This window comes from Cyclopterus lumpus, chromosome 6 (assembly GCF_009769545.1).
Source record: "Cyclopterus lumpus isolate fCycLum1 chromosome 6, fCycLum1.pri, whole genome shotgun sequence".
Lineage (NCBI taxonomy): Eukaryota > Metazoa > Chordata > Actinopteri > Perciformes > Cyclopteridae > Cyclopterus > Cyclopterus lumpus.
Window position 1 is genome coordinate 24,136,386 of NC_046971.1, and position 10,828 is coordinate 24,147,213.

The following is a 10,828-nucleotide window of genomic DNA, read 5'->3' on the forward strand; positions in this document are numbered from 1 at the left end:
ATTGGAAATGGGAAATGGACTTTTACTTGTACAGCGCCACTTAAAGCGCTTTAACACGATATGTCATTTTACATAGACTGATGGCAGGGTTTACCATGCAAAGGTGCCACCTGCGCATCAGGACTAACTAACATTCACACACCCTTCAGCTTACAGGGGCAACGTGGGGTTGAGGGTCTCGCCCAAGGACACATCGACAGCAATAGCCATGGATCAATCCTCCGATATTCTGATTGAAGGACAACTCGCTCTACTTCTGAGCCCCTTTGTATTCCAGAACATAGAACAAAAGATGGATAATCTAATTTGAATATATGTGAAAATGATAGGCATGAGAGCCAAAATCATAGTGTTGAATTTGACTGCCAGACCTGGGAAACCGCAGCCAGGAAAGAGCAGCACGAGACCACATGCAGGGAGATATGTCCCGAAAATACAGATCAGAAGCAATCTGTTAATTGAAATGGGATCAGAGGAGATGAGGTGACACAATGACACCTTAACAATCTGACTTCCTGTCTGTCACTCATTTATGGCTCTTTAACGAGACCACAGAGGGGGGGAGCAGAGACTCAATTAACGGACATTGCTGTGCAGTTAATTATTTCTTCATTTTGGGCAGATTAAGGGTCAATTAGTCAAGTGGCAAAATATTCACCGTCAAAGTGGGAGCTGTGGTTACCACTTTATTACATGCACAGGACTGTATCGTCTCATGCAGTCCAACACAACTGGCCTGCTATAAACCCGCTCTTTGTGGAGCTTGGCTGGCGGTTTGGTATCACACTAACAGATGTTTCCCATGCGTTGTCCTCCCCATGGGCGGTTTATGACACATCGGCCCCCGGCACAGACATACAAAGGCCCCACCACTTTTCCTACACAGAAGCAAGACACACAGACTTTATAGTTGTGTAGCCTCTTGTTTGGGTATATCTTTGTGTGTCTTTGTAGTTTTTTTTGTCAATTTGTAATTGTTTTTTTAATGCCGGGAAAAGATGAACAAATTTAATCGATTAATTGCATGATTTTTCTGTGATTAACAGAGATTAATCGCATTACGCGCATAATTCAACAATGAATTAAAAACTAGTGTATTACACGCTTTTATTTTAAAGTAATGTTATTAGAACAGTATAACAGGCACTCTCAGAGTAACAGCAAGTTAACATACAGTATATAAATCTGGTTCCTTTTCCTTTTTTTCTGAACAGGTACCAGAAGGAACATTTGTCTTTTATGAGGGAACAGCATTAATAGTCCCTGTTCAGTAGTAAGGGTCCCTGTTAGTGAGCTAAAGTGGTATAGCATAAAAGAAAGTACACAACTGGAATTTACTGTGCAGGGGACGTTTTAGTGTGTAAAGCCTCTGGATTTCCTTTGAGAATCTCAGTCAAAGAAAGAAACCCTTTCAGTGATGCAGGTTGAGCAGTTACACAATGACAACATTAACTTTTAACATCCACTTTTTTATCCATTCCTTTGTCCATGTTCAATGTGCACTTGCTGGACTGTGTTTGAAGTGTGAACAACGTTTCTGCATTTGTTCAGGACTTTGTCAAACCTTCTGTTGTGCAGACACTGTGACCGAGCGCTGGACCAGAGAGCGGTCAGCCTCCTGCAGGAGGTGTGCGCGACGCAGGGCACGTGTTCACACGGCAGATGTCTCGCAGCAGCATCATATTTCATGCACTGTGCTCGGTGTGCTGACTTTATTGGAATGCAGCACCCACATATCATCAATATAATGAACTGTAACTCCAAGATACCCACTGTGGGTACCCAGCGATGTCCAGTAGTCTCCAATGAGTTGCAACATGCCGTCACATGTGTAGTCCGCTCCATTTCATACAAGTTGTGTGTTCTCCTTACGGCGGTGCGTCTTGATACGTGCCATCATTTGTTGCAGTTCTAAGGACGCTCCTCAGACCGACATCTTCCACGACAGGAATCGGCCTGCAGTCCGTTGCTATCCACTTGGCCGAGGCATTTGTTTGGGTAGCTATTGGCTGGCATCAATGCTGTGTGACGCCTTTAAGACATGCTCGTGGTCCTCCGGTGATGAGATAACTCCAGTTTGAGTGGTTACAAATAGCTTTGCTTTTATCAACTAGGCCGTCTGGTAGAGATTTAAAATTAAAATGTCCATTTTAAAAGTACCTTTCTCCATGTTCTCGGTCAATGTGTGCAGCAGTGACTCCCAATGCGAAAAATAAATAAAAAATGCTGTTATGATAAAATCATTGTCGCAGTTAATGTTTGCTACGTTAACGTATTTATAACGCGTTAACGTGCCCAGCCCTAGTTTTTTTCTTTTTGTAGTTTTTTGTCTGTGGTTATTTTGCCCCATATTGTAGTCATTTAGAGTCTCTTTGAAGTTGTTTTGTGTCTCCTTATAGTCACGTTGAGTCTCTTTATAGTTGTTTTGTGTCTCCTTATAGTCACGTTGAGTCTCTTTGTAGTTGTTTTGTGTCTCCTTATAGTCACGTTGAGTCTCTTTATAGTTGTTTTGTGTCTCCTTATAGTCACGTTGAGTCTCTTTGTAGTTGCTTTGTTTCTCTTTGTACTAGACTGCATACTGCAGTGTATGCATGGTCTTACCTTTACTTGTAAATGAAGTCCATTTGTCTATCCTTCTGGACAAAAATCTATGTGACTGTTGTAAAAGTCCTCCTTATCTTCTTCTAGTTTTAAAAGTGTAGAAGAAGAGCAATAAAGCATAAACCCGCGGGCTCTCGCACGTCCCCTTCCTTGAGGCAGAGGTACTGTTGGCCTCCCCTCTGCTTTTTCACTGCGGTGTTATGTCAATCAGCAAGACTAAATAGGTTCTACACATACGTGACATACATTACCTATTCTATGGAAAGAAATGGTATATTTGTTATAGTTTTGTGTCTTTTTAGTCATTTTATGTTTCTGATCATTTTTACATTTTTACTCTTTTTGGTATGTGTCTCTTTGATGTTGAAGTCGCGCCACCTGTTCAGGAATCCATCCATAGTCCTCCCACAAATACATATATTAGTGGGGTAAAACAAACCCAGACTTCAGAAAATCAGATAGCAACCTTGTAACTATGCCTGTTTTTGAAGAACTGTTATTCACTTAAAGGCAGGGTTGGTACACTTAACAATTTATCCAACCGAAAAAAACTGTCCAATGTTGCCAACTCTCCCCAATGAAAGTGTTATAGCAGCATAAGTCTGCATCCCTTCTGGCCTCCCTCCAAAGCCTCTGGAGAGTTATCAGGAGGTCATGCAAGAAAGCAGGTCTTGTTATCAGTCCGACCCGTCAGCGGTTCTGCAGGATTATTTGACAGAGGTGAAAATCAGATCAACTTTGTAAGTGGATTTCGGGAACAGCTGAACACAACTGTTGAGATGGATAAAAAGAAAATGTCATCATTGCTCAACATTCAAATGTCAATCCTGTGCTCATTTCTGACTATTTGTCTTCAGGTCTTGTTGATTCGTCTTCATGGTGAGGATGGATGTATTACAGAAAGAGGGGGGAGAGTGGCAACAATTAAAAAGGAGGCTATCATTTTAGTTTTAGTTTGAAAAATAGTTAAGACCATGGCAATTATGTGTTTTGTAGTAAATAACACACCTAAAAACTGTAAGGGTCATTTAAGTCCGAAAAGGCCCCCACCACTGCCCCAGGGCACACAAAGCCTAGTCAAATGTGTATGGTGTGTGTGTGTGTGTGTGTGTGTGTGTGTGTGTGTGTGTGTGTGTGTGTGTGTGTGTGTGAGTGTGTGTGTGTGTGTGCTGGCTAGCACTCTCAGACATAGAGCAGCTGTTCATTAGAAATGTGTGAGCTGAAGAAACAACACAGAAGACAAAAACAGCAATCTCCGGCTCATTAAAGACAGAAAAGGACAACCAGCCAGAGACGATGCACACACACTTACACACACACACACACACACACACACACACACACACACACACACACACACACACACACTTAAAAAACACACACACAGGCCCGTCTACCTGCCTGTGATCGTAAAGCTGTTGTTGATTACAAAAGACAATAAAAAACATGATAAACATGCAGAATGATACAAGCAGCTACAACATGTCATTCAGACAGAATCAGTGACCCACGCGTCACATTCCTCCTCTGCATCTGATTACACAAATAGGCACAGACACACACTCCACACACACACACACACACACACACAAACACACACACAAGCAAAGCAAATGGAGAACAGATGTTAATTAGAAATGTGTTAACTAAAATAATAATCATCAACAATGAAAAAACAACAACTACATAAAGAGCTCTCTCATTATCTGAATCCTCTGTTGCTGTTATTGTCTCTAATAGTCAAACCTCACACCTAACGCCCACATCCAAAAAGAAAAACAAAAAGAACTTCTCTGCCCCTGCATTTTAGTCTTGGAGGAAAAAGTCTGAAAAGAAGAAGTTCATTTTAGACAGAATAAAGCTTGCAAATGACCATATTGCACAACATTGTATGAACAAATAGTGATAGAAAGAAGGGATTTTCCACTGTAAATGAGAGTCACGTTGCACTGGAGCAAGCCTGTCTTCACGTCTGTCAGTGGACCTAAATAGACCCCCTTTGGGCAAATTTGATCAAGTGCCTTTCGTGAAAAGCTGGATGAAAGCAGCACATCATCTCTCCTCTTCTTGGACACCAGGACGGCAATGAGAGGAAGTCTGTGTGTCGGGTTGAAGCGCGGGCATGTGTGTCGGTTAGCGAGAAGGCGAGTGTGCTGTGCGTGTTCTGTTGCAGAGTGTAGTTACTGCGTAGTGAAGTTGTATGAGTGACCTTATTGTTTATAATATAGCCTCATTGATGTGTGTGCAAAGGGTGTACAGCTGTTGATTGCGTATTAAGTATTTGCAGGAGCAATTGTAAAACACTGTATATCTCCTTCCAACCTCTCTGGGTAATGTAATGTAACCAATGATGTGAAAGTAGCAGAAACATTCATAGCTGAAACTAGACTTTAAATGGTAACGTTGGTCTCTTTCAACCAGGACCCTGTTTCACCATGTTTTTGGTCCAGTATTGAGGAAGAACGCTACAACAAAATGACGGCAATTGAAAAAGCGTAAATGTAAATGTTGAGTCACTAAAAGAGTCTGATTACATTATGGAAACTCTCCTTCCTCCCCGGAGTCTTTGTGCCTTCTCGTCTCATAGGGTCCTTTGGACCTGTCTGTGTCTGAAGCTGGTCCTGGCTCCTGACCCCTTGGCCCTGCTTCCTGCATCCAGCCCCTGGCCTGGACCTGGCCTCCTTCCCAATGGCCCTGAATCCTTCTCTGTGCCTCATTGGTCCGGCCTCTTCCATGATGCCTCCTGCCTCCGTGGCCCCGCCCCCCCTCTCCTCTCTTTCTCCTTCTGTTTCATGGATTGTGGAAATCTGGATCGTGGTCCATGCCTACTAAATATTCATAATTCATTGAATGTGTTGTAACTCTGTAATGCTGTTCATCTGACATCTATTCTTCTGTCCATCCGGGGAGAGGGATCCTCCTCTGTTGCTCTCCTGAAAGTTTCTTCCCTTTTTTCCCCCGTGAAAGGGTTTTAAATGTTTTTTTGGGGGAGTTTTTCCTGATCCGATGTGAGGTCAAAGGTCAGGGATGTCGTATATGTACAGATTGTAAAGCCCTCTGAGGCAAATTTGGAATTTGTGATTTTTGGGCTATACAAAATAAACTGAATTGAATGGAATTGGATAAACGTTTCACCATGACTAGCTCCAAATCCACTAAAGCAGCCTGAACATGAAGAACATCTGAAGCCATGACATGAGAGTCTGTGGAGCAGAGCTGGAGAGTCGTCAGACCCTGGTTGGAGCAGGTAGATGCTGAGCTATGATTGGCCACTCTGCGTGTGAGGGGTGGGACATAGCAAAGGGTCAATTCACTCACCTGCATATCAGTTTTCAGGAGGTGTGTAGCCTAGCTTAGCACAAAAACTAGAGGCAGGGGAATATCTCTGCCTGTCAAACATTAAATTAGTGGGAGTCACTCAACAGGTCCAACGCATCACTGTGCTGCCCAAAGCTACGCTCTGATTGGCCAGTCTGCATATGAGCGGTGGGAACTAATGTCAATATACTTAGGGTCAATTGTAACCTAAACTAAATGATCCTCTCAGAGGAGGCCCTCCAAAAACCTGCTTCTAAACAGGAACCGGTTCTAAATGAGTAAAACCCAGAATATTAATGAGGTCTGTTACCGGTTCTGCTATCAGTACTTTAGAGTTACTTCCTCGTCTCAGACCTCCTCTCTCTGTCTATTTGTCTCTTTGTGTCTCTGTCTCTCTAGTATCGATACAATCCGAATCCTCTCTTACAATCCCAGTTGTTCCAGCTGGATGCTTTTCGGGAAGCTTCTGATCCAAGGGCGTAGGTTTGCATATGGTCCATAGGGACTAGTCACAACCAAAGTTTTGGGAAAGACACAATTGTCCCCACCAATATTTTGTTAATTTGAATTGCCTGTTAGAAAAAATAATTGTGCACAATATATTTGCAAACTCATTCGTATTATTATCTATAGTATAGATACTAATATAATTTAGATTCTATACTATGTTCATTGTCCAGAAGATTTCCAAGTTTTCCAATGCGCCCTCAAGACAAGATGCTGTCATTTAATTGGTTGAAGAGTCAGAAACACTCCGTGAATCGTAACTTGCAGAAAGAGAGCTGGCAGTAGTGACGTTAAGCTACTAAATACGCCAGGAAATAATAAAGCCTCATATCAGTATTTCCTTTGGTCTCAGCATTGATATTGTTGACCCTGCTGTGCTTTGTAGTTAGGAAAATGACACCAAAAAAGAAAAGAGATATCCAAAGTTTGTTCACCACCCAGAGGGTCGTTGTTAGTTAGCTAGTAGCAGGCTAACTCCCCACACAGTGCAAACCTGCATCATTTTGAAATGCATTCAGGAAACTCAGTGCAGATGTAGTGCAGGTTGAGGAAGCAGCAGCTGGACCACCAGGGCTCCAGGTGAGGTCTTACACATGCCATTTTGTTAAGAATTACCATTTTATCATGCATTAGCAAGGAAACTGAAGGACGTTTGGGGAATCTGACCTCATGTCAGCACTTTTGGATTGTGAATTATGTGATGTTGAATAAAAAAAACAAAAACAATGCTGTTCCATAAAACCTGAACCTATTACCTAAAGTTGCTTTAAAAAAAATTTAAAAAATACATATACCATTCATATAAGGTCTACATTTATTCATTAAAGCATTATTTTGAAATGCATTCAGGAAACTCACAAATCAGGTTGAGTAAGCAGCAGCTGGACCATCAGGGCTTCAGGTGAGGTCTTACATTGATTCTGTGTTGAGGTGTATTATCATGGCTGACTGTTTTATGTGAATTATTATTATGTTAAAACATGTGCAGACTATAGGCTAAGTTCTCGTTGCTCTTTAGACAGTGACCGTGATGAAGTGAGTGTAGCAGAGTCCAGGACATGAGGAGTGAACCGTATCATCCTGATCTTAAACTCATCAGAGTCCAGCAACTTCAGCACATAAAGTTACGGTTTCAGGCAAAGTGGTAGAGTCAGTGTCTGTGGCTGCATTGTAGCCCTACATTGAAAAAGGTACTTTGTTTTGAGTGTGTCAAAGCATAACCATCAAAAAGACAACTCTGGAAGAAAAGAATGATCCAGCCTTCTGATTAAATGGTTTTAGTAATTGGGAAAATGCCATTGAAAGCTTTAATGGCCATCAAGCGAGTAAAGCAAATACTAAACAACAAATGCATTGGAGAAAACACCAGTTCACACCAAACTACGACGTGCAATGGCTAAAACACAGCAGGAGGCAAGGCACTGTTTTCTAATTTCTTTTGTCTTTTTTCACTATACAACTGGTAAAAGTTGTTTATATATATTGGATATAGAATATAGTGTTACTGTATATTGGCATTCTTATTCATTTATTTAATTATTTATTATTATTATTTGTTTGGTGCAGAAGGTTGTATTCCTGCTATTATGTTTAAATCAGTTACACGTTACACAAATGTTAATATATTTTAATAAAGTTTGCCTGTTCAACATAATATCAACTATGTTTTTTTTATATGGCAGGGGGGTGGAGGGGGGCTGGATGGCAGTGTCCCTACCAATGCTGAGGCCAAACTTACACCCTTGTTCTGATCTTACTGTCACACTTTAATATTCTCTCATCTCCAAGCTCACATCGGCTGCTAACCATGCCTTCCATCGCCGGCCCCACCATGCCTCACACAACCCGTCTCACACACACACACACACACACACCTACTGTAAATACAGGCCACTGAAAACTACTCGTGCATGTAAACACACTGGGGTGTAAAAAGACCCCACCTCATCCTCACCACAGCTCTGTTCCCACTCCCCCCCACCCACCCTACACACACACAGCCTGTCTGCCCACCACCTGCTTTCCTCTCTTGGCCTAGTGACACACTCAGTTGTCAAGGAGTGTGTGTGTGTGTGTGTGTGTGCGTGTGTGTGTGTGTGTGTGTGTGTGTGTGTGTGTGTGTGCGTGTGTGTGTGTGTGCGTGTGTGCGTGTGTGTGTGTGATTGATGACGGGTCGCATCTTGCTGTGCTCTGAAACACTTCAATGACTTAAACTGCTGGACCAGCAAGAGTCTGTCTGTGCATTTGTGTGTGTGTGTGTGTGCGTGTGTGCGTGTGTGTGTGTGTGCTTGCGTGCGCGTGTGTGTCACAGTCTGAGCCAGAGAAACACAGCTGGTCAACACAAGTTCCCAAGCAGCTGCTTCCCAAATAAAAAGCCTCGGTACAGTTCAAAAGCCCGCCCAACTATTTACACTTATTCTTCTCGTTGTGCACACTCCATCTCGTGCTGCTGTCTTGTGAAGCTGGTGATAATGACATCTAGAATCTATTGTACGACATTTACAATGAATAGAGGATTCAGGAATTGATTAATTACTCTAGTTTGATCCACCTCGTCCTGAGAAGAAACGCCCCAACTGGCTCCATTCCTTCACTTTGGCTCTTTGCCATTTCATGCTGTGCTGGTGGATTCAATCAGCTCGTTTGAGCCTCAACTGTATGTGGGGGGGATCAGTGGAATCTGGAAGGAGTCTCCCTCATTAACTAGCAACCAACCACTCGCGGGGTCGACTGTAGGTCGGTGGTTAGCAGGTCTGTCTTTCAATCAGCAAATCAGTGGTTCGATCCCCACCCTAGTCGATGAGTCCTTGAGCAAGACACTTAACCCCGATTTTCTCCCCTGTCTACAGTGTATGAATGTAAGTCCTCTGGAAAAAACTGTTAGAGTTGTCATTCCCCAAGCTGCTGTGTGTGTACTGATTAGAACGTTTACGATGTGTTTCCTCAGCCTGTAATTTTAGAGGTTCATTGTTACATCAGCGTCTAGTTCATAATAATAAACTCAATTAAAAAAATGACATTAGTTGATAAATTGCTGAAGGAGTCAGGAGAGGGGAGACCTGTGGAGGTGCTTGACAGTTGACTCACCCACCTTGCTGCCTACAGGTCTGCTGAGTGACCATCTGACTGGCTGATGGACTGACTGATATCAATATTAGTCCACTTTCTACTCTGTCATCAATAGGGGCAAACCTGATTCAGCCCTATCTATAAGCGCTATTAAAGAGGAAAGTCTTAAGTCTATTCTTAAATGAGGTGACTGTGTCTGCCTCCCGGACTGAAAGTGGGAGGTGGTTCCATAAAAGAGGAGCTGAAGGCCATCCAAGTTTTTATGTCTTTAAGACATGCTTGAAGTTTAGCGAGCTGGTTGGTCTCTTCAGGCTTGATTGATAGATATAATTGAGTATCATCTGCATAACATAACAGTTTATGGAGTGTTTCCTGATATTATTGCAGCTGGAAGCATATCAATTTGTCCAAGCACAGAACCTTGTGGAACTCTGTGATTAACGTTGGTGGTCATCGAGGCTTCATCATTTACAAATAGATCGATCTGATGAATAGGATTCAAACCAACTTAGTGCGGTACCTGAAATGCCAATCAACTGATTGATAGGATGTCATGATCAATGGTGTCGAACGCAGCTCTAAGGTCTAACAAAACAAGTACAAAGATGAGTCCTTTATCAGCACTAAGGTCTAACAAGACCAGTACAGAGATGAGTCCTTTATCAGCACTAAGGTCTAACAAAACAAGTACAGAGATGAGTCCTTTATCAGCACTAAGGTCTAACAAAACAAGTACAGAGATGATTTGCGACTACTTTCTCAAGGATCTTAGAGAGGAAGGGAAGGTTAGAGATTGGTCTGTAGTTAGCCAACACCTCTGGATTAAGAGTGGGCTTTTTCAGGAGAGGTTTAATTACAGCTACTTTGAAGGAATGTGGTACATGGCCTGTTAGCAAAGACACATTAACAATATCTAACAGAGAGGTGCCATCCATCCATCCATCCATTTTCAATACCGCTTATCCTCATTAGGGTCGCGGGGGCGGTGGAGCCTATCCCAGCTGACATAGGGCGAAGGCAGGGGACACCCTGGACAGGCCGCCAGTCCATCGAGGGCACATGTAGGGACATACAACCATTCACTCTCACATTCACACCTATGGGCAATTTAGAGATCAATTAACCTGCAGCATGTCTTTGGACTGTGGGAGGAAGCCGGAGAGCCCGGAGAGAACCCACGCTGCCACAGGGAGAACATGCAAACTCCACACAGAAGGACCGCTCCGACCGGGAATTGAACCCGCGGCCCTCTTGCTGTGAGGCGACAGTGCTAGCCACTACACCACCGTGCAGCCCAGAGAGGTGCCAGTTAAAGGTAAAACTTCTTTAAGCA